Source organism: Lepidochelys kempii, chromosome 27 (assembly GCF_965140265.1).
Source record: "Lepidochelys kempii isolate rLepKem1 chromosome 27, rLepKem1.hap2, whole genome shotgun sequence".
Taxonomy (NCBI): domain Eukaryota; kingdom Metazoa; phylum Chordata; order Testudines; family Cheloniidae; genus Lepidochelys; species Lepidochelys kempii.
The window spans coordinates 3,345,291-3,368,703 of NC_133282.1; the positions used below are offsets into that span (position 1 = coordinate 3,345,291).

Sequence of the window (23,413 nt, forward strand, 5' to 3'; positions counted from 1 at the left end):
CTGCCATGAACCAACAGTCTCAAGTGAGGATGCCACGTACTTGCACTGTTTTGCAGCTGGAAACAAGGAGAAGCCAGCACCAGGTGGCCAGCCACATAACACTAACACTGATAGAGAGAGTTGCACAGCTGTTTGCTCCCCAGGTATTAATCACTTACTTTGGGATAATTGATAAACAAAAGTGATTTTTATTAAGTATAAAAAGTAGGATTTAAGTAGTTCGAAGTAATAACAGACAGAACAAAGTAAGTCACCAAGTGAAATAAAACAAAACACACAAATCTAAGCCTAATACATTAAGAAACTGAATACAGGTAAATATCACCCTCAGAAATGTTCCAATAAGCTTCTTTCACAGACTAGACTCCTTGGTAGTCTGGGCCCAATACTTTCCCCTGGTACAATCCTTGTTAGTTCCAGCAGGCACCTTAGGTGAAAAGCAAGGGATTCCACATGACTGGGCCTTCTAAAGCCTCATCCACCTCATCCCCCTGGTCCGGTGGTCTATAGCAGACACCCACAGGAGTGATGTAGTGGTGGGAGTCTGCTATAGACCACCGGACCAGGGGGATGAGGTGGATGAGGCTTTCTTCCGGCAGCTCGCGGAAGCTACTAGATCGCATGCCCTGGTTCTCATGGGTGACTTTAATTTTCCTGATATCTGCTGGGAGAGCAATACAGCGGTGCATAGACAATCCAGGAAGTTTTTGGAAAGCGTAGGGGACAATTTCCTGGTGCAAGTGCTAGAGGAGCCAACTAGGGGGGGAGCTTTTCTTGACCTGCTGCTCACAAACCGGGAAGAATTAGTAGGGGAAGCAAAAGTGGATGGGAATCTGGGAGGCAGTGACCATGAGTTGGTTGAGTTCAGGATCCTGACACAGGGAAGAAAGGTAAGCAGCAGGATACGGACCCTGGATTTCAGGAAAGCAGACTTCGACTCCCTCAGGGAATGGATGGGTAGGATCCCCTGGGGGACTAACATGAAGGTGAAAGGAGGCCAGGAGAGCTGGCTGTATTTCAAGGAATCCCTGTTGAGGTTACAAGGACAAACCATCCCGATGTGTCGAAAGAATAGTAAATATGGCAGGCGACCAGCTTGGCTTAATGGTGAAATCCTAGCGGATCTTAAGCATAAAAAAGAAGCTTACAAGAAGTGGAAGGTTGGACATATGACCAGGGAAGAGTATAAAAATATTGCTCGGGCATGTAGGAATGAAATTAGGAGGGCCAAATCGCACCTGGAGCTGCAGCTAGCGAGAGATGTTAAGAGTAACAAGAAGGGTTTCTTCAGGTATGTTGGCAACAAGAAGAAAGCCAAGGAAAGTGTGGGCCCCTTAATGAATGAGGGAGGCAACCTAGTGACAGAGGATGTGGAAAAAGCTAATGTACTCCTTGCTTTTTTTGCCTCTGTCTTCACGAACAAGGTCAGCTCCCAGACTGCTGCGCTGGGCATCACAACATGGGGAATAGATGGCCAGCCCCCTGTGGAGAAAGAGGTGGTTAGGGACTATTTAGAAAAGCTGGACGTGCACAAGTCCATGGGGCCGGACGAGTTGCATCCGAGAGTGCTAAAGGAACTGGCGGCTGTGATTGCAGAGCCATTGGCCATTATCTTTGAAAACTCGTGGCGAACGGGAGAAGTCCCGGATGACTGGAAAAAGGCTAATGTAGTGCCAATCTTTAAAAAAGGGAAGAAGGAGGATCCTGGGAACTACAGGCCAGTCAGCCTCACTTCAGTCCCTGGAAAAATCATGGAGCAGGTCCTCAAAGAATCAATCCTGAAGCACTTACATGAGAGGAAAGTGATCAGGAACAGTCAGCATGGATTCACCAAGGGAAGGTCATGCCTGACTAATCTAATCGCCTTCTATGATGAGATTACTGGTTCTGTGGATGAAGGGAAAGCAGTGGATGTATTGTATCTTGACTTTAGCAAAGCTTTTGACACGGTCTCCCACAGTATTCTTGTCAGCAAGTTAAGGAAGTATGGGCTGGATGAATGCACTATAAGGTGGGTAGAAAGTTGGCTAGATTGTCGGGCTCAACGGGTAGTGATCAATGGCTCCATGTCTAGTTGGCAGCCGGTATCAAGTGGAGTGCCCCAGAGGTCGGTCCTCAGGCTGGTTTTGTTCAATATCTTCTTAAATGATCTGGAGGATGGTGTGGATTGCACTCTCAGCAAATTTCCGGATGATACTAAACTGGGAGGAGTGGTTGATACGCTGGAGGGCAGGGATAGGATACAGAGGGACCTAGACAAATTGGAGGATTGGGCCAAAAGAAATCTGATGAGATTCAATAAGGATAAGTGCAGGGTCCTGCACTTAGGACGGAAGAACCCAATGCACAGCTACAGACTAGGGACCGAATGGCTAGGCAGCAGTTCTGCGGAAAAGGACCTAGGGGTGACAGTGGACGAGAAGCTGGATATGAGTCAGCAGTGTGCCCTTGTTGCCAAGAAGGCCAATGGCATTTTGGGATGTATAAGTAGGGGCATAGTGAGCAGATCGAGGGATGTGATCGTCCCCCTCTATTCGACATTGGTGAGGCCTCATCTGGAGTACTGTGTCCAGTTTTGGGTCCCACACTACAAGAAGGATGTGGATAAATTGGAAAGAGTCCAGCGAAGGGCAACAAAAATGATTAGGGGTCTGGAACACATGACATATGAGGAGAGGCTGAGAGAACTGGGATTGTTTAGTCTGCGGAAGAGAAGAATGAGGGGGGTTTTGATAGCTGCTTTCAACTACCTGAGAGGTGGTTCCAGAGAGGATGGTTCTAGGCTATTCTCAGTGGTAGAAGAGGACAGGACAAGGAGTAATAGTCTCAAGTTGCAGTGGGGGAGGTTTAGGTTGGATATTAGGAAAAACTTTTTCACTAGGAGGGTGGTGAAACACTGGAATGCGTTGCCTAGGGAGGTGGTGGAATCTCCTTCCTTAGAAGTTTTTAAGGTCAGGCTTGACAAAGCCCTGGCTGGGATGATTTAATTGGGGGTGGGTCCTGCTTTTGAGCAGGGGGTTGGACTAGATGACCTACTGAGGTCCCTTCCAACCCTGATATTCTATGATTCTATGATTCTTTGTTTTGTTCTATCCCCTTTGATAGCTTTGGCACAAGGCAGGAATCCTTTGTGTCTCTCTCTGCGTCCCGTCCCCCCCCTTCTAAATGAAAAGACACCAGATTTAAGATGGATTCCAGTATCAGGTGACATGGTCACATGTCACTGTAAGACCTCATTCAGGTAAACAGCCATTTACAGTCAATTGTCCTAGTCAATGGGAGTCATCAAGATTCTACACCACCGTTAATGGCCCACACTTTGCATAATTACAATAGGACTTCAGAGTTATATTTTATATTTCTAGTTTCAGATACAAGAACGATACATTCATACAAATAGGATGAATATATTCAGTAGATTATAAGATTTGTAATGATACCTTACAAGAGACCTTACAAGGCCTACATGGCCTACCAAACCATTTCATAAGGCTCACAGCCTGCTTCAACACAATATACTAACAGCTGATTCATTAGCATTTTTTCATCATGTTTACATTTTAGTTTACACAAGTGTGTTAATAGGTTGTTTCTCTGTACAGTATTGTCTATCTAAATACAGATGAAATAAGCGGAACTTAAAATAGATATCAATACAGGTGACTTTAAGTATTAAAGTATGTAGAATCTGTTTGCTACATGTATGCATAACACAAGGTTATGCTTAGATTTATGAGGCTTTCCTGTGTAATAAGGTTGGGCAACACACATGTATAGGAATAGGGTAATATCACTTTAAATAGATTGTGAGCCCTCTTGTGGTGCTCACAGTGTTCTGTGGATTTTAGAAGCCTCCGGAAACCAGTTGCATCCTGCTGCTCTAGGTAGCTAGGCCTGCCATGTTTGCGTAGGGTTAGTAAACACGAGAGTTGGCTTAGGATAATGATACCTCCTTTATGAAGCACTTTGAGGGCTACTAATGAAATGTGCTAGATAAGTGCTAGGTTTTATTATTATTGTTATGATTATTGTTATTATTTTTGATGGAAAATACAGTTTTCACAAAATCAAAATTTTCTTCAGAAAAATTTCAGTTTTGCTGAACTTTTTTGATTTTCCTTTGGCAAAATCCAAATATACCATTTTGGTTTAGGTTGGCCCAAATTGAAACATTTCAGTTTGTTGAACTAAATCAAACCATTTAGTTTCGAGCCAGTTTGATATTAATCTGTCTGCATGAGCTATCACGGTACCTCATGGGAGTAGTAGTTTGGGCTTCCTGTCTGGACTACATCTCCCATGATGCACCAAAGTCTCCCCTCTGATAAAGTGACAGAAGTGCATCATGGGAGTCCCATAACTTTGGTGCATCATGGGGGATGTAGTCTGGCCAGGGAGCGGGGCCCATATGACTAACTGCAATATATCAAACAGATGCAGTTTAATGTTGAACTGACTTGTAACAAAAAATTTTAGACAGACAAGGTGGGTGAGGAGTATCTTGTATTGGACCAACCAGTTGGTGAGAGAGACAAACTTTTGAGCCACACAGAGTCCTTCTTCAAGTCTGGGAAAGGTACTCAGAGTGTTACAGCTAAATGCAAGGTGGAACAGATTGTTTAGCATAAGTAGTTAGCAGACATTGTAAGGGCCCATTCAAGGTAGAGTGGTCCATTAACACCTCTGCAGACCTAGGACAAAAAGAGGGGGTTAGTGGGTTACAGATTGTTGTAATAAGCCATAAACTGTAATGCTGGGATGCTGTAATGCTTTTCCAGCCCCAAACCCCAAGAAGAGCTCTGTATGGCTGAAAGCTTGTCCCTCTCACCAATGGAAGTTGGTCCAATAAAAGATGTGACCTCACCCACCTTATATCTCCCTAATATCTGGGGACTGACACAACTACAACTATACTGCGTACAACAATTTTTTTGTCATTTATGAATTTAAATTTTTCTGAGCAATTTGTTCCATGGAAAGTTTTACTGTTTCATTTTTGCCCTGATCTGGGACCAAAAAACTGTTTAAATATCAGAGTTTCTCCCAGGACAGAGACTTTGCTTTTCACAGAGCTCTGGTACATATGGTTATGTGGAACCCAGCTGTACACTGTGATTTCTTCGCATTATTTATCTGGTGTAAAGAGCATGAGACACAACACATTGTCAGTGGGAACCATGGTATCAAACAAATAGGACAGAATTATTCTTAGCGCCAATCAAATGGGACCAAACCCAACCAACACAGAGGACCTATAGGAAAGTGAATGTGATCTTGGAGGAATCTTGTAGCTTAGCTGTTGGGAGGGAACCCTATTTGACTGTATGACTTGCCTTCCCTTTGCAAACAGGAAGCTGTTTTCCACTCCAGAGCTATGGTCTAGCAGAATACACGTAACAGTGGCAGGTACAAACTCCTCAGTTCTAGTCCTGGCTCTGCCACTGAGTTGTTGTGTGGTGTTAGGACAGTCACTTAACTGCTGGGTCTCAGTGCCTCCATCGGCATGATGCGGGATAACAATACTTGTCTATTGCACTGGGTGGGCTATGGGGTGATTGCCAAGGGCTGCATGACCCTGACTTAGCCGATCCAGCTGTTGTCAGACTTCAAGAAAAGAAATGACTGATCCTTTGAGCAGAATGTATTCACGTTGGCTTTAGGGGATCTGTATTTTGTCTGGCTTCCTATGGAGCTAGTAATCCTCATTGCATAGGTGAATGACCCAGTCTGCTGCACACCCCCTGCGCTGCGTGCATCCTAATTCCCACAGGGGGTTGCACAGACGAGGAAGGAGCCAGGGGGATCAAATCTTTAAAGACTAGCTTGCTTCAGTGCAGCTGCTCTCTTCTTATAGAGCAACTGCACCCCCGCTCGCAGAGATGGGCAGGCACCATGCAGATTCTGAGGCTGCTGCAGCCTCACCTGCCTTTGGCTTTCACTTTGAACGACAGCATGTTGACGCAGTAATGTTTTTATTTCTAACACCTAACTGAGGATCTGGTGTGAAATTTCTCCTTTACTGACTGCAGTGAGTCGACCCAGGACTGGGGAGAAGGGAGGTGTGGTTGGGTAACCTCTCTGCAGGTGGGGGTCCTGAGTTCTGATGAGGGAGGCCATGGGGTGTCAACTGATGAGGAGACCCCTTTCTCTTTTGGGGATGACTTGCCCTGGTGCCCACCAAATGATGGCTACACTCTCCAGATGCCACCTGATGACTTGCTCATTTCCACCCCCAACGCTAACGTTGTTCTTGGTTTTCCCAGGCTGCCTGAGGGAGTGGGATGGCGTCAGCTGCTGGCCGGCGGTGTCAGTTGGCCAGTCCCAAGCAGTGACCTGTCAAGAGATCCTTCAAGTATTCAAGAAATCTCAAGGTGTAGTGCTGGCACCCCACAGCCCTCTAGTAAAGGGGCCGGTATCCCTCAAAGCCACCGCGCTGGGGGCTCTGTGCTCGGGTAGCTGGTTCCTCACTCCCACCTCTTGCTGGGAATGGAGACTAGAGCTGGGGGGTGAATCGTTTTCAGCAAATAGTAAATTTGCACAAAAATGCATTTCACGGGACTCTGAAACTTTTCCCAAATTCGGGAGGAATTCGGTGAATAGAAAAAAAAGGAAGAATATTTTTGAAAAGCCGAAAAGCTTCGCTTTGGCCATTTCAGTTTCTGATTGAATGAAACATTTCAATCAGTGATTTGCTCAGTTCTAGCGGAGGCTGCTCCTATGGCCCTTGGGGAGGGCAGCGTCTCAGGAATCACCCCACCCCTTATTCAACAGAGACACAGCCTGAGTGCCCCTTCAGCATCTGTCACCCATCCAACAGTCAGGTGCCTCCTCCCCTTTAGGCTCTGGCAGATTCTGGCTTGCGGCGCCATGTAGAGCAGGCCCACAGGCTGCTTCTGGCACCAGTCCCCCAGCCCTGAGCCTCTGCAGCTGCACATGCACCCCTGTCTTTTTCTCCAGCACCCCTCTTTTCCTGGGCTGGAAGAAGAAGTGGGATCTCTAATCCTGCCAGCTCCCTAACTAGCCAGGCCTTTCCCACTGCTGATACCTGGAAAGGGGTTGTCTAGCCACCCAGCAGCCTACTCACAGGGGCTGCCCTAGAGAAGGAGAGGGCTTCTCCCATGGGTAGTCCCTCTGTCTGCCTGCAGGTGGAGTGACCCTTCTGGACAGAGTCAGAGAGAGAGAGAGGGCACCAGGCTTATAACAGGGTCAGCAGAGGCTGTCATGGGATTCAGAGTAACAGCCGTGTTAGTCTGTCTTCACAAAAAGAAAAGGAGTACTTGTGGCACCTTAGAGACTAACCAATTTATTTGAGCATGAGCTTTCATGAGCTACAGCTCACTTCATCGGATGCATACCGTGGAAACTGCAGAAGACATTATATACACACAGAGACCATGAAACAATACCTCCTCCCACCCCACTGTCCTGCTGGTAATAGCTTATCTAAAGTGATCATCAAGTTGAGCCATTTCCAGCACAAATCCAGGTTTTCTCACCCTCCGCCCCCCCCCCCCCCCCCCACACACACACAAACTCACTCTCCTGCTGGTAATAGCTCATCCAAAGTGACAACTCTCTTCACAATGTGTATGATAATCAAGGTGGGCCATTTCGAGCAACAAATCCAGGTTTTCTCACCCCCCCCCCCCCCAGACGTTCTGGTTAAACTTGGATTTAAACTTAGAGAGTGGTCAGTTTGGATGAGCTATTGCCAGCAGGAGAGTGAGTTTGTGTGTGTGTTTCCGGGGGGGGAGGGTGAGAAAGCCTGGATTTGTGCTGGAAATGGCCCACCTTGATTATCATGCACATTGTAGGGAGAGTGGTCACTTTGGATAAGCTATTACCAGCAGGAGAGTGAGTTTGTGTGTGTGGTTTTTGGAGGGGGGTGAGGGGGTGAGAGAACCTGGATTTGTGCAGGAAATGGCCCACCTTGATTATCATACACATTGTGAAGAGAGTGGTCACTTTGGATGGGTTATTACCAGCAGGAGAGTGAGTTTGTGTGTGGGGGGGTGGAGGGTGAGAAAACCTGGATTTGTGCTGGAAATGGCCCAACTTGATGATCACTTTAGATAAGCTATTACCAGCAGGACAGTGGGGTGGGAGGAGGTATTGTTTCATGGTCTCTGTGTGTATATAATGTCTTCTGCAGTTTCCACGATATGCATCCGATGAAGTGAGCTGTAGCTCACGAAAGCTCATGCTCAAATAAATTGGTTAGTCTTTAAGGTGCCACAAGTACTCCTTTTCTTTTTGTCATGGGATTGAGTCACCCCTTGGAGTAAATTCATGCACACTCTAGCCCTGAACACGCTAGGGTGCTGTGCACCGTTAGTAGCTGGACACTTGCAGTGGACAGTGGAGAGGCTGCCAGTTGCGCTGGGCCCTGGCAGTGCCAGCCTAGTTCCCCACACCTTTCTGGGCAGCCCTCTCAAATTCCAGCCCGCCTTAAAGGGGCAGGGGCCAGGGCAGAAGGAGGTCATTCCAAATACCATCATCACAGTGAGTTGGGGGCAGGAAGGTCTGATGTAAAGGCCACCAGAGAGCAGTGCAATGCTCTCAGCCTGGTGCAATGCACATATCTCCTGACATGTGCAGTGTGGCTTTCTGGCTCTGGGCAGCTGCACTGATGGGCAGTAGTGCCCTGGGCATGCACCTTAAAATAGTTACCTGTAGGCAGCAGTGGGGCGTAGTGGAGGGAATGTTGGCCTGGGACACAGCAAGCTTGAGTTCTATTCCTGGCTCTGCTGCTAGGTGAATCATGTCCCTGCTCTGTGCCTCAGTTTCCCCGTCTGTAAAATGAGGATAATGATGGTGACCTCCTTGGCAAAGTGCTGTGAGATCTACTGCTGACAAGTGCTAGATATGAACCGGATATTATTATTATTTCGAAGCTGTTCTTTCCTGGTAGCAAAGCAGGAGTCCCTTATTGGGCTTTGACTGCAGCCAAGCTAGGTTCTGAGTGCACTCATTTCAGCATTGTCAGAGCACAAAGAAAACTGACCAGCCACAGGGGCAAATAAGTATAATTTACTAATGCTCTGGGGCTTTGATAAACATTTGCCTTGGGTCATAGTGTAGGCCTGGGACAGGTCAGCTGAGACGGAGACTTGCTGAGAATCTTACCAGCAACTGAGGCTGTGATGACATGATCTTTGGGATGTATATATGTGATATGATGTATGTTGGGGCTAATCCATAGACAGTACACGGAGGGCTGTGTGATGACCTCCAATCTAGTTCTTTGTGCTGGGTGGGATTCCCAAAAGCTCTCGGCACTGGCTTTACTGCTCCCAGTGCCACCAGCTGGAGCAGGGTTAGGCCAGTGCTGAGTGGTCTGGGACCTGGCATGAGTGGCGTCGAGTCCCCTCCACATCCCTCTTCTCCAGTTACAGCAGGGTTGTCAGTGCCAGGCATCCAGGATGGGGCCCCCAGCTTCAAGCCTCAGGGCATGGCTGAGAACCAGAAACTGACATCGGAGCCCCTTAGAACAGAAACACTACAGTGCAGCCTGGGAGCTGGGGCAGAGGGTTGGGGGCTGGGGCAGGATCTGGGGTGCTGGCAAGGAGGTTGGGGGTTGAGGTCCTTGTAAGAGCTTCACTTTGTTGATGCAGTGTTGATACGCAAGAACTGCACAGAGTCTGGCTGGAGCAGCCCCAGCCCTCCGTACTACGCCTGTGAGCTGGATGGCAGCAATAAGGACACAGAAGCCAAGGCAAGTGCAGCAAGACTGTGCCAGGGAATGGGGCAGGGGCTGGTCTCCCCATTGCAAGGCTCTGCTGGGGAGTGGGGCGGGGGCTGGTATCCCCATTGCAAGGCTCTGCTGGGGAGTGGAACGGGGGCTGGTATCCCCATTGCAAGGCACTGCTTGAGAGTGGGAGGGTGTCTGGTATCCCCATTGCAAGGCTCTGCTGGGGAGTGGAATGGGGGCTGGTATCCCCATTGCAAGGCACTGCTTGAGAGTGGGAGGGGGGCTGGTATCCCCATTGCAAGGCTCTGCTGGGGAGTGGGGCAGGGGCTGGTCTCCCCATTGCAAGGCTCTGCTGAGGAGTGGAACGGGGGCTGGTATCCCCATTGCAAGGCACTGCTTGAGAGTGGGAGGGGGGCTGGTATCCACATTTCAAGGCATTGCTGGGGAGTCAGGTGGGGACTGGTATCCCCATTGCAAGGCTGCGCAGGGGACTCTGGGGTTTGCCACTTAATGGAAGAGTTGTTTAAAAATGAACCAGCCTAGATTTAATTAAACACTGATGAGGGCCCACATCTGCACCAAACTGAACTCCACTAACTGGGGCAGGCTGGGTCCCCTGGGGCTGGTGGGCAGGTTGTCGGGGGCTCTAGGGAGTAGGCTGGGTCCCCTGGGGCCAGTGGGTGGTTAGCCGGGGTCTCTCTGGGGCAGGCCGGGTCCCCTGGGGCTGGTGGGCAGGTTGTCAGGGGCTCTAAGGAGCAGGCTGGGTCCCCTGGGGCTCATGGGCGGTTTCTGGGGGCTCTAGGGGGCAGGCCTGGTCCCCTAGGGCTGGTGGGCAGTATGCCGAGGTGTCTAGGGGGCAGGTCGGTCCCTTGGGGCCCTCATGGATGGTGGCATGAACACCACAGGACCCAAAGTCTGTCAGCAGCATGTCCTCCCCCACCCCACATTTCCACCCCACTGAGGGTCCAGAGGGTCGGTGGTGCTCCCAGCTGTGCGGCCATACTCTAGTGCCCGCACAGCTTCCTGGCACTGCCGTGCTGACCTGCTAGCTCAGCTGTGCCTTTCTCTTCCAGGGGGCCTACTTTGCCACCGTGAAGGTGCTTTATACCTGCGGCTACTCCACCTCCCTGGCTGCTCTGCTCCTGGCCATCGGCATCTTCTCCTGCTTCAGGTAGGGCTGTGGCCCCGACAGCTCCGTGCGCTGCGGGAGGGCAGGAGGTAGCTGAGCCCCTTGCCTGCTGCCAGGCCAGATCTAGGTCCCAATTGCTCACAGCCACTGGCGTCCAGGGGTTTGCCATGAAGTGACGGAAGCCAACTAGAGCAGGGGATACAGCAGGCGGATTTGAGCCAGTGGGAGCGTGGGGAGAATGTGGGAGGTGGAGGAGACCCTTACTAATGGGAGGAAACAGGAGTGCTTACTGGCAAAGTGGAATCTGCCCCCCCATTCGACCCACCAACACACAGATACAGAGTGGGGACATTGAGTCTGCAGGCTGCTGATTCCAGGTGTCAGTGGCTTGGTTGCAGTCATAGGTTGCTCCCAGTAGCAGGGGAAGCTTCCTAAACGTGGGGGGGGGGCTACTGTTGCCCGAACTGTGGCCCCACCCCTGCACTGCCCCTTCCTCCCTGCTCACTCCTCTCTGCCCCCTTACAGCCGGTAAAAAAAGGTTTTAAAAGTGGTGGGGCCATGGCCTCCTGCCCCCGCTCTGTTCCGATGCCCTGGTTGCTCCCGTCTGCTGCAGGCTCAGGGACCATCTACACTGGAGCTGGGGGGATAATCTCTACCTTGGGGAGACATACACATGCTAGCTTTGACTGAGTTAGCATGTTACAAATAGCAGCATGGCCACGGCGGTGTAAACAATGCCCTGGGCTAACTGCTCCAGTCCATGCTCCTCCAAGACCCTAGGTATGATCAGCCCTTCCTCTCTATACAAAGTCCAAGATGCATTTGCTACAAAGGGCCCCATTCTCCACTGATCTGCCCTTGGAGCTGTCATTCACCCCAGTGTGAAGTGCAGGTGAACTCCAGCGTTCTGATCTGGCAGCTTTTCTCACTTGTCTCCATGATGGCAGGAGGTGCAGGTAGGGTAGACAGGGACACATTTCACTTAAATGCTATTTGAACAACAATAAATCCCCAAATAACACTGCCCAGCTTAGACAGGCCAGTCTACAGAAGTGGAATCTGGAACATTTGTTTCTTCTTCAGTGTCATGTGAGTAGCTCCTGTTGCCACCTCCTGCAAACCCAGCTGATGTTACCCTGACACTGCCAAGCGTCAGTCACTCACATCACGTCAGAGATGAAAGAAATTCATGTTTTTCTTCTCAGTTCTAGCTGAAGAAGTGAAGCCCCTCTGCAAAATGGCCTCTAGGGGAACAGGTGTGACCTGAATTCTGCAATCTTTATGGGCAATGTTTCATAGAATCATAGACTATCAGGGTTGGAAGGGACCTCAGGAGGTCATCTAGTCCAACCCACTGCTCAAAGCAGGACCAGTCCCCAATTTTTGCCCCAGATCCCTAATGGCCCCCTTAAGGATTGAACTCACAACTCTGGGTTTAACAAGCCAATGCTCAAACCACTGAGCTATCCTCCCCCCCACCAATGTTTGAATGATTCTGTACTCACAGTGCTCTGTCTGTTGTAGTTGTGGGCTAACAGACATTGCCCTGGCAATGAGGGGCGATCAACAGGTTATCTCAAGTGCTTATATACAAATGCACAAAGCCTTGGAAACAAGCAGGGAGAACTGGAGGTCCTGGTGATGTCAAGGAACTATGACGTGATCGGAATAACAGAGACTTGGTGGGATAACTCACATGACTGGAGTACTGTCATGGATGGTTATAAACTGTTCAGGAAGGACAGGCAGGGCAGAAAAGGTGGGGGAGTAGCACTGTATGTAAGGGAGCAGTATGACTGCTCAGAGCTCCGGTACGAAACTGCAGAAAAACCTGAGTGTCTCTGGATTAAGTTTAGAAGTGTGTGCAACAAGAGTGATGTAGTGGTGGGAGTCTGCTATAGACCACCGGACCAGGAGGATGAGGTGGATGAGGCTTTCTTCCGGCAGCTCACGGAAGCTACTAGATCGCATGCCCTGATTCTCATGGGTGACTTTAATTTTCCTGATATCTGCTGGGAGAGCAATACAGCGGTGCATAGACAATCCAGGAAGTTTTTGGAAAGCGTAGGGGACAATTTCCTGGCGCAAGTGCTAGAGGAGCCAACTAGGGGGGGCGCTTTTCTTGACCTGCTGCTCACAAACCGGGTAGAATTAGTGGGGGAAGCAAAAGTGGATGGGAATCTGGGAGGCAGTGACCATGAGTTGGTTGAGTTCAGGATCCTGACGCAGGGAAGAAAGGTAAGCAGCAGGATACGGACCCTGGACTTCAGGAAAGCAGACTTCGACTCCCTCAGGGAACGGATGGCCAGGATCCCCTGGGGGACTAACTTGAAGGGGAAAGGAGTCCAGGAGAGCTGGCTGTATTTCAAGGAATCCCTGTTGAGGTTACAGGGACAAACCATCCCGATGAGTAGAAAGAATAGTAAATATGGCAGGCGACCAGCTTGGCTTAATGGTGAAATCCTAGCGGATCTTAAACATAAAAAAGAAGCTTACAAGAAGTGGAAGGTTGGACATATGACCAGGGAAGAGTATAAAAATATTGCTCGGGCATGTAGGAATGTTATCAGGAGGGCCAAATCGCACCTGGAGCTGCAGCTAGCCAGAGATGTCAAGAGTAACAAGAAGGGTTTCTTCAGGTATGTTGGCAACAAGAAGAAAGCCAAGGAATGTGTGGGCCCCTTACTGAATGAGGGAGGCAACCTAGTGACAGAGGATGTGGAAAAAGCTAATGTACTCAATGCTTTTTTTGCCTCTGTTTTCACTAACAAGGTCAGCTCCCAGACTGCTGCGCTGGGCATCACAAAATGCGGAAGAGATGGCCAGCCCTCTGTGGAGATAGAGGCGGTTAGGGACTATTTAGAAAAGCTGGACGTGCACAAGTCCATGGGGCCGGACGAGTTGCATCCGAGAGTGCTGAAGGAATTGGCGGCTGTGATTGCAGAGCCACTGGCCATTATCTTTGAAAACTCGTGGCGAACCGGGGAAGTCCCGGATGACTGGAAAAAGGCTAATGTAGTGCCAATCTTTAAAAAAGGGAGGAAGGAAGATCCTGGGAACTACAGGCCAGTCAGCCTCACCTCAGTCCCTGGAAAAATCATGGAGCAGGTCCTTAAAGAATCAATCCTGAAGCACTTGCATGAGAGGAAAGTGATCAGGAACAGCCAGCATGGATTCACCAAGGGAAGGTCATGCCTGACTAATCTAATCGCCTTTTATGATGAGATTACTGGTTCTGTGGATGAAGGGAAAGCAGTGGATGTATTGTTTCTTGACTTTAGCAAAGCTTTTGACACGGTCTCCCATAGTATTCTTGTCAGCAAGTTAAGGAAGTATGGGCTGGATGAATGCACTATAAGGTGGGTAGAAAGCTGGCTAGATTGTCGGGCTCAACGGGTAGTGATCAATGGCTCCATGTCTAGTTGGCAGCTGGTATCAAGTGGAGTGCCCCAAGGGTCGGTCCTGGGGCCGGTTTTATTCAATATCTTCATAAATGATCTGGAGGATGGTGTGGATTGCACTCTCAGCAAATTTGCGGATGATACTAAACTGGGAGGAGTGGTAGATACGCTGGAGGGGAGGGATAGGATACAGAAGGACCTAGACCAATTGGAAGATTGGGCCAAAAGGAATCTGATGAGGTTCAATAAGGATAAGTGCAGGGTCCTGCACTTAGGATGGAAGAACCCAATGCACAGCTACAGACTAGGGACCGAATGGCTAGGCAGCAGTTCTGCGGAAAAGGACCTAGGGGTGACAGTGGACGAGAAGCTGGATATGAGTCAGCAGTGTGCCCTTGTTGCCAAGAAGGCCAATGACATTTTGGGATGTATAAGTAGGGGCATAGCGAGCAGATCGAGGGACGTGATCGTTCCCCTCTATTCGACATTGATGAGGCCTCATCTGGAGTACTGTGTCCAGTTTTGGGCCCCACACTTCAAGAAGGGTGTGGATAAATTGGAGAGAGTCCAGCGAAGGGCAACAAAAATGATTAGGGGACTGGAACACATGAGTTATGAGGAGAGGCTGAGGGAGCTGGGATTGTTTAGCCTGCAGAAGAGAAGAATGAGGGGGGATTTGATAGCTGCTTTCAACTACCTGAAAGGGGGTTCCAAAGAGGATGGCTCTACACTGTTCTCAATGGTAGCAGATGACAGAACGAGGAGTAATGGTCTCAAGTTGCAGTGGGGGAGGTTTAGATTGGATATTAGGAAAAACTTTTTCACTAAGAGGGTGGTGAAACACTGGAATGCGTTACCTAGGGAGGTGGTAGAATCTCCTTCCTTAGAGGTTTTTAAGGTCAGGCTTGACAAAGCCCTGGCTGGGATGATTTAACTGGGAATTGGTCCTGCTTTGAGCAGGGGGTTGGACTAGATGACCTTCTGGGGTCCCTTCCAACCCTGATATTCTATGATTCTATGATTCTATGATTCCTGTAGCTAATTAGCAACCAGAGCTATTCAGTGTTGGGGCCTTGCCCGGATACAGCTGCCCTCTTGCTATAAAGGCTGAGAGTTCAAGCCCCCTGGGTATAGATCTAAAAATTAACTTAGCAATTTTCCCCCTCTCAACTTGCTTATACGGTGGAATCATTAATGGCATCTAGCACTTATGCCCCAAGTATTCCCCAGGTGAAAAAGCTAAAGGAGGAGAAGGCTGGGTGATTTCTGAGAAGCAACCTTGACAGACAAGGGCAAGCCAGGGAAACAGGATACAGTTTGAGGGACTGCCTAGGAATCTGGGGTGTGGCAGGTTGAATCAGACCAGTGTCCATCTAGGCCAAGGTCCTGTCTTTAACAGGGCTAGAAGCGGCTGCTTGAGAGGAAGGTAAAAGGTGGGATAACCTGCCCCTAGGAAAAGTCTCCTCCTCACCCCTTGTAAGGAGCAGCAGGTCAAGAAAATGGGATTGCAGAGTCCTTGGCAGCAGCCATCTCCACGCCAGCACCTAACGGCTGTGGCAGTGGACGCACTTGGCAGGGGGCTGACTAACATGACATTCCTGGTTGCTGATTGGCCTGGACATACTATTTAAGCCTGGGGAGGGTACAGGAAGTTTGTCTGTGCAACTAGGTGGATCCCCAGCTAGTTGCTGCTACAGACCTAGCTTCCTCACTCTGGTTCCTGACCCTGGCTTTTCCCTCCTGGCTCTGATACCTAGTTTCTGATTCGGCTTTGTGTCCTGCTTCTGACTTCTGGTTAGTGACCTCGCCTTTACCACCTGGCCCTGACTCTTGGCTCCTGACTTGGCCTCAACTCCAGATTCTGTTCCTGATCCCACAGAGACCCACAATTCTGATTACTGATGTCTGACTCTGGCTCTCGCTGTGAGGCCGGCGGCCCATGACCTGGCTCTGACAGCTTGCACAGACCATCTAAACGCAGCCCATGCAATGCCCTGGTGAGGGAAGAAGGCGTTTCGGTGCCCAGACGAGCCGAAGGGTCTCTGGATATGCCGGAGTGGATTGTTGAAATATAGGCAGAAAATCAGGCTCCACGTGCTCGTGCAGATGTTGTCAGAAAATCAAATCTGGCGTGACCAGGTAACCTATGTGCAGGAGGGAAATGCTTCATTCCAAACTTGGGGCACGAGCCTGTTCCCGGAACAAGGCCCCACCATGCCTTTGCCTGAACGGTTTGACAGGGACCAGCGGAAGTTCAGAGGTGTCATGAACCAGTGCCGCTTCCTCTTCATCTTTTGCCCTCAGGCCTTCCCCGCTGAACAGGCCAAGGTGGGAATGGTGATAAGACTGCTGTTGGGATAGGCCTTAGACTGGGCCTCTCCCTTTCTGGAGCAGGGCAGCAAAGCAATTGTCTTCCTAAGAGCCTTCTCTACCATCCTTAACAAGCTCCATCTCACCCATTCAGAAACTCCATTCAGAAACTCCAGCAAGGGTCAGAGCCGGCCGCCACATATGCCATTTGATTCCCTCAGCTTACTGAATGTACAGAGTTGTATGAGGCAGCCCAGCTGTGCCAGTTCAGGGCAGGGCTGAGCGAAGAGATCAAACACGTGTTGGCTCAGGTGAAGGCTGCCATGGACTTAACTGCGTTCATGGACTTGATTCTTCACATTGATAACTGTCTGCATGAGTGAAGAGAGAAGAGCGGTCCCACTCCAACACCTCCAGACCAGAATCCTGAGGCTACGCAAGTGGGCCTGACCCAAAGGTGGCTGACTGTCACATCGGAACCGTTCTCAACAATCTATTCTGTTACTATGGTAAGGTGCGCCGCACACTTGCTTCAAGTCCCTTAAGAACCCTTACTCAGCAGGGGTCAGGAACAAATGAGCCCAGGCCCCGTAGGCGGGCTAGACCTAGGCAAAACCTCAGAGCTACCCCTTGGAATGCCCCCCAAACCCTGCCTGGGACCTGTCCCAGGTTACTAAGACTCTCACCACACCACTAGCTGCCAGTTCAGCTGTACATCCCAGACAAGGCCCAGAGAATTCTCCCACAGTGGGCCATCATTGACTTCGGTGCTCCTCACAGCTTCATGAATGCAGAGATGGCCTGGGCTCTGCGAATTCTTGTCCCAACAGAAACCACACCTGGTTTTGCGGTGACAATAGATGGGACCCTCCTGTCCTCAGGACCAGTGACTCAGGAGACCATGTCACTGTGACTAGAGGCTGTGTGTGATACAGAGGATCCAAGAAGTATTGCAGTTCAGTATAATTCATTCCCCTCATTTCCCTTTGATCTTTGGCATAACCTGGCTGGCACGTCACAATCCACGCATCCATTGGTGAGACCAAAAGGTTATCTTCTCTTCCACGTACTGCAGGCAGGTCTGTCTGTGCACTGTGGACCACAAATCCCTGGACCCTGGGTCTCACTGCCAGACAACAGCAACTCAAGCATTGTCTGGACCCCATGCCGCAGCCATCAGCCAGAGTATATGCTCCTCAGAGATGACCCTCCATGTTCCCAAAAAATATCAAGACTATGCCAACATCTTTGAAAAAAGAAATGCAGATGCACAGCCCCCATATTGAGACTGTAACTGTCCTATAGACTTGCAGCCCAGAGCCAAAGTTCCATATGGCTGGATCTCTGCGATGTTAGAGCTGGAACTCATAGTCCTCTGTTGGTATATCCAGGAGAACCTTGTTAAGGGATTCAACTGTCACTCAACATCTCCTGCCAGAGCTCCTGTTCTTTCTGTAAAGAAGAGAGATGGGTCCCTTTCCCAGGTATCTGGCTCGTAGGTCTTGCCCACATGCTTAAGGTCTAACTGATTGCCATATTTGGGATCAGGAAGGAATTTTTCCCTGGGTCAGATTGGCAGAGAGCCTGAGAGTTTTTCACTTTCCTCCACAAAATGGGGCATGGGTCACTTGCAGGTTTAAACTAGTGTAAATGGTGGATTCTCTGTAACTTGTAGTCTTTAAACTATGATTTGAGGACTTTGGTAACTCATCCAGAGGTTAGGGGTTTATTACAGCAGTGGGTAGGTGAGGTTCTTTGGCCTGCAAAGTGCAGGAGGTCAGACTACATAATCATGATCATCTCTTCTGACCTTAAGGTCTATGAGTCTCTGTTTAGACTACCAAGCGCTAAACCAAGTGATGGTTTGGGACTGATAACCTCTGCCACTAATCCTGGAACTGTTGGACCACGTCTGATCTGCTCAGGTGTTCACCAAACAGAATTTTTGAGGGGCCTACAATTTAGTACACATCCAAGCAAGGGACAAGTGGAAGACAACCTTCCAAACATGCCATGGACACTTTGAATATTCAGTCATGCCATTTGGCCTCCCTAATGCCCCAGCTACATTTCAGCACTTCATTAACAACATATTCAAGGATATTCTAGACCAGAGGTAGACAAACTATGGCCCGCAGGCCACATCCTGCCTGTGGGACCCTCCTGCCCAGCCCCGGAGCTCCTAGCCTGGGAGGCTAGTCCCCGGCCCCTCCCCTGCTGTTCCCCCTCCACTGCAGCCTCAGCTCACAGCACCGCCGGCACAATGCTCTGGTGGCGGTGCTGCGAGCTCTTGCCAGGCTGCGGCTCTGCAGCTGCACGGTGGCATGGCTGGCTCCAGCTGGGTGGCACGGCTGCCTGTCCTGGTGCTCTGGGCGGTGCGGCTGTAGCGGTGCCAGCCTCTGGTGCTCCAGGCAGCATGGTAAGGGGGCAGGGAGCAGGGGTAGTTGGATAGAGGGCAGGGGAGTTTGGGGTGGTGGTCAGGGCTGTGGATAGGGGTTGGGCCGGTCAGAGGGTGGGGAACAGTCAGGAAGGAGGGGGGGTTGGATGGGGCAATGAGGGGCAGGGGTTCTGGGGGCGGTCAGGGAGAAAGGGTGGTTGGATGGGGCAAGGGTCCCAGGGGGGCAGTCAGGAGTGAGAGGAGGGGTTGGATGGGGTTGCGGTGGGCAGACAGGGGTGGGGGGTCTAGGGGCTGTCTGGGGACAGGGAGGGATGGATAGGGCAGGGGTCCCGGGGGGACTGTCAGGGGGCAAGAAGCAGGGGGGGTCAGATAGGGGGCGGGGGCCGGGCCATGCCTGGTTATTTGGGGAGGCACAGACTCCCCTACCTGGCCCTCAACAATTTTGGAAACCCGATTTGGTCCTCAGGCCAAAAAGTTTGCCCACCCCTGTTCTAGACCAAGAGCCTAGTGGTAGCCTACCTGGATGATATCCTCATCTTTTCAGAGGACTAAAACAGACTGACCAGCACATCTGTGGCTTTGTGGATATGGGGGAAGCAGTGGATGTGATATATCTTGACTTCAGCAAAGCTTTTGACACGGTTTTCCACAGTATTCCTGCCAGAAAGTTAAAGAAGTATGGGTCGGATGAATGGACTATAACTGGGATCGGCAGCCTTTCAGAAGTGGTGTACCAAGTCTTCACTTATTCACCCTAATTTAAGGTTTCACGTGCCAGTCATACATTTTAACATTTTTAGGGGGTCTCTCTCTATAAGTCTATAATATACAACTAAACTATTGATGTATGTAAAGTCAATAAGCTTTTTAAAATATTTAAGAAGCTTCATTTAAAATTAAATTAAAATGCAGATCTTATCAGTTTAATGTGATCCTTGCCCTTGCTTTTCCTTGCTGAGTTTTCCAATGTCTGGCACGTATTTGGATACTTTAAGCTCGGCACACAGGCTTCTGAGTGATCAATTGTTAACTGGCTCTGAGAGGGACGGAGGACAGATTTCATGTGTGAAAATACGGTATGTGGATCCAAATGCTGAAAGCATTTCAAACCAATTTTCTTCAAACAGTTAAATTTCACTGGCAGGGATGTCCAGCAGGTCAGAATAGAGGCCTCATGATCTCTCTCGGTAGGTTCAAGTGCACTCCACAGATCTCCAAACTTTGATGCCCACAATTCTGAGCTTTTTAACTGAATGAGCTGCATTTCGAAATCTTCAACACCCATCCACTGATATACAGACAAATCCAAGTCGCTTTCATTGAACTTTTCAGGTTTAATTAGAAAAGAAAGCACTGGGCCAAATCGCTGGAAATCTTGAAATCTGTCAGAAAATTCTGATTCCAGTTCTTGCGTGTACATTCCAATCTCATTGACACTGACAGTGCAACGTGTTGATAGCTCTTTTATGTGTTGGATGTAGTGGAAAGTCGAAGTTCGAATATCCCGAGAAAAAACTGCTAAACAACAAATGCCTTCCAGGCTTCATAAAGATCCAGAACCGTTTGCCCTGCACCCTGGAGACAGAGGTTGAGTTCGGTTAGGTGAGTGGTGATGTCAGTTAGAAACATGAGCTTACACAGCCATTTGTCATCATCCAGTTCGGTGTAGTTTTGTCCTTTTTCCAACAAAAAGGCCTTGATTGTATCAAAACAGTTTACAAAGCGCATCAAAACCTTGCCATGACTTAGCCACCGAATGTTGTTGTAAAGTGGAATGAAGTGAGTTTTTTACCCATGAAAGCTTACACCCAGATAAATCTGTTAGTCTTTAAGGTGCCACCAGACTCCTTGTTGTTATAAGCACTGCCCATCTCTTCTAGCTGTGCTTGAAACTGTCTGAGTCAAAGCAGACCGAGCAACAAGGAAATTCACAATTCACACCACTATATTCATCACATTATTAAGCTCTGAATTAGAAATTTTAGCACACAGGTTTTCTTGATGGATGATACAGTGAAATTTGACCATCAGGCGGCCAATTTGATCTTCAAGTAATGTTACAAATCCCTTCTGTTTTCCAGCCATGGAACACAAAATATTTTTCTGTTGTCAACTCCTTGTTCTTCAAAATGGTTTACAAAAGTTTCCGCTATATCTTCCCCCTTTGTTGTGCCATGCACGGGTTTTAGGCAACAAAGTTCCTCTTAGATTTCATCGGAAGCACAATATCTTGCATCAACTGCCAAACATGGAATGTTGTTTATATCCATGCTCTCATAAACTGCAATGCTAAACACTGCTGTATCTTTGAATGCAGTCGTCTGCTTTTCATTAATGTTTTCTGCCATTTCGCTTATGCGTCTCTCAACTCTTCTGGCAGAGACAGGAAGTTCTTTTATTCTAGATACGATCGTATCTTTATTTGGCAAATCATTGAACAAAACCTCCAAACTGCTGAGAAAAATTTCTTTTATATATTCCCCATCTGTAAACTGCTTTCTGTTTTTTGCAATGCACTGTGCAATCTTGCAACTTCCTTCTGTAGCTTGATTTTTACTTACACTTAAACATTTAAAAACACTGCTTTGCTTCGCATATCCTGCTACTGCCTTTTTGATCGATTCAGTCTTGTCTGCTTCATCAAGAAAGGTTTTCTCATGCTTCGTTTGAAAATGTTGTCGAACACTTGATGTGCAACAAACAACACTTTCACAACAGAAAGCACAAACAGCACAGTCCTTCTCTTGGATAAATCCAAATGTGTCTGTCCAAGAAGGCTGAAATGAACGGACATCTAACTTTGCTTTCTTAGGAACTGAGATTTTGTCAATTGTTTCCCTCAACTCTCAGTGGGGAAAAAAAAGGGCGACAGAGGGCATGCACAAGGTCAAAAGCAGTGCGCTGTTCCACGTGGCCTGATATAAGCATCAAATCAGGATTTAAAAATATCCTAGTGGCGCTGAAACAATTTTTAAGGGGGAGGTGTTGCTGAGCTGCACCCCCTCTTGACCCTGTCTGCACCCCTCACTGCCCCAGACCGGGGCCAGTGGGCCACAGCTGGGGGAAGCTGCAGAGTGCCAGGCCGAGGCCAGGAGCAGAGCCCCGAGCCAGCGACTGGGACCCTAGGCCGGCAGTGGAGCCCCCGGGACCAGTGGCTGGGACCGGCAGCGGGCTAAGCGGGGCCGGCGGATGGAACCCCGGCTGGCAGGGGGTTGGTGGCCAGTGCCCCAGGCCAGCAGCAGAGCTGGCTGGTGGCCAGGACCAGGGCAGTGTGAGTGCCACTGAAAATCAGCTCACATGCCACCTTTGGCACGCGTGCCATAGGTTGCTGACCCCTGGACTATAAGGTAGATAGAAAGCTGGCTAGATTGTCAGACTTAATGGGTAGTGATCAATGGCTTAATGTCTAGTTGGCAGCCAGTATCAAGCAGAGTGCCCCAGGGGTTGGTCCTGGGGACGGTTTGGTCAACTTCTTTATCAATGATCTGGATGATGGGATGAATTCCACCCTCAGCAAGTTCGCAGTTGACACTAAGTTGGTGGGAGAGGTAGATATGATGGAGGGTAGGGATAGGGTCCAGAGCGACCTAGACAAATTGGAGGATTGGGCCAAAAGAAATCTGACGAGGTTCAACAAGGACAAGTGCAGAGTCCTGCACTTAGGATGGAAGAATCCCATGCACCGCTACAGACTGGGGACTGACTGGCTAAGCAGCAGTTCACAGAAAAGGACCTGGTGATTACAGTAGATGAGAAGCTGGATATGAGTCAGGAGTGTGCCCTTCTTGCCAAGAAGGCTAACGGCATATTGGGCTGTATTAGTAGGAGCATTGCCAGCAGATCGAGGGAAGTGATTATTCCCCTCTATTTGGCACTGGTGAGGCTACACCTGGAGTATTGCGTCCAGTTTTGGTCCCACCACTACAGAAGGGATGTGGACAAATTGGAGAGAGTCCAGCGGAGGGCAACAAAAATGATCAGGGGGCTGGGGAACATGACTTAAGAGGAGACACTGAGGGACCTGGGGTTATTTAGGCTACAGAAGAGAAGAGTAAGGGGGGATTTGATAGCAGCCTTCAACTACCTAAAGGGGCGGTTCCAAAGAGGATGGAGCTCGGCTGTTCTCAGTGGTGGCAGAGGACAGAACAAGAATAAGAATGGTCTTAAATTGCAGTGGGGGAAGTCTCGGTTGGATATTAGGAAACTATTTCACTAGGAGGGTGGTGAAGCACTGGAATGGGCTACCTAGGGAGGTTGTGGAATCTCCATTCTTAGAGGTTTTTAAGGCCTGGCTTGATAAAGCCTGGCTGGGACGATTTTGTTGGTGTTGGTCCTGCTTTGAGCAGGGGATTGGACTAGATGACCTCCTGAGGCCCCTTCTAACCCTAATATTCTATTATTCTAGGATTCTATGATCTGGGCCATACCAGAGAGGCTCCAGCAACATGTCCTGTACACCAAAGCTGAAACGTACTCAAAAATCA

At 49.3% G+C, this 23,413-nt stretch overlaps 1 pseudogene; it reads left to right on the top strand.

Annotated features, from left to right (window-relative positions):
• LOC140903742 (vasoactive intestinal polypeptide receptor 1-like) overlaps positions 1 to 23,413 on the top strand; it is a 68,217-nt pseudogene that overhangs the window by 22,351 nt on the left and 22,453 nt on the right.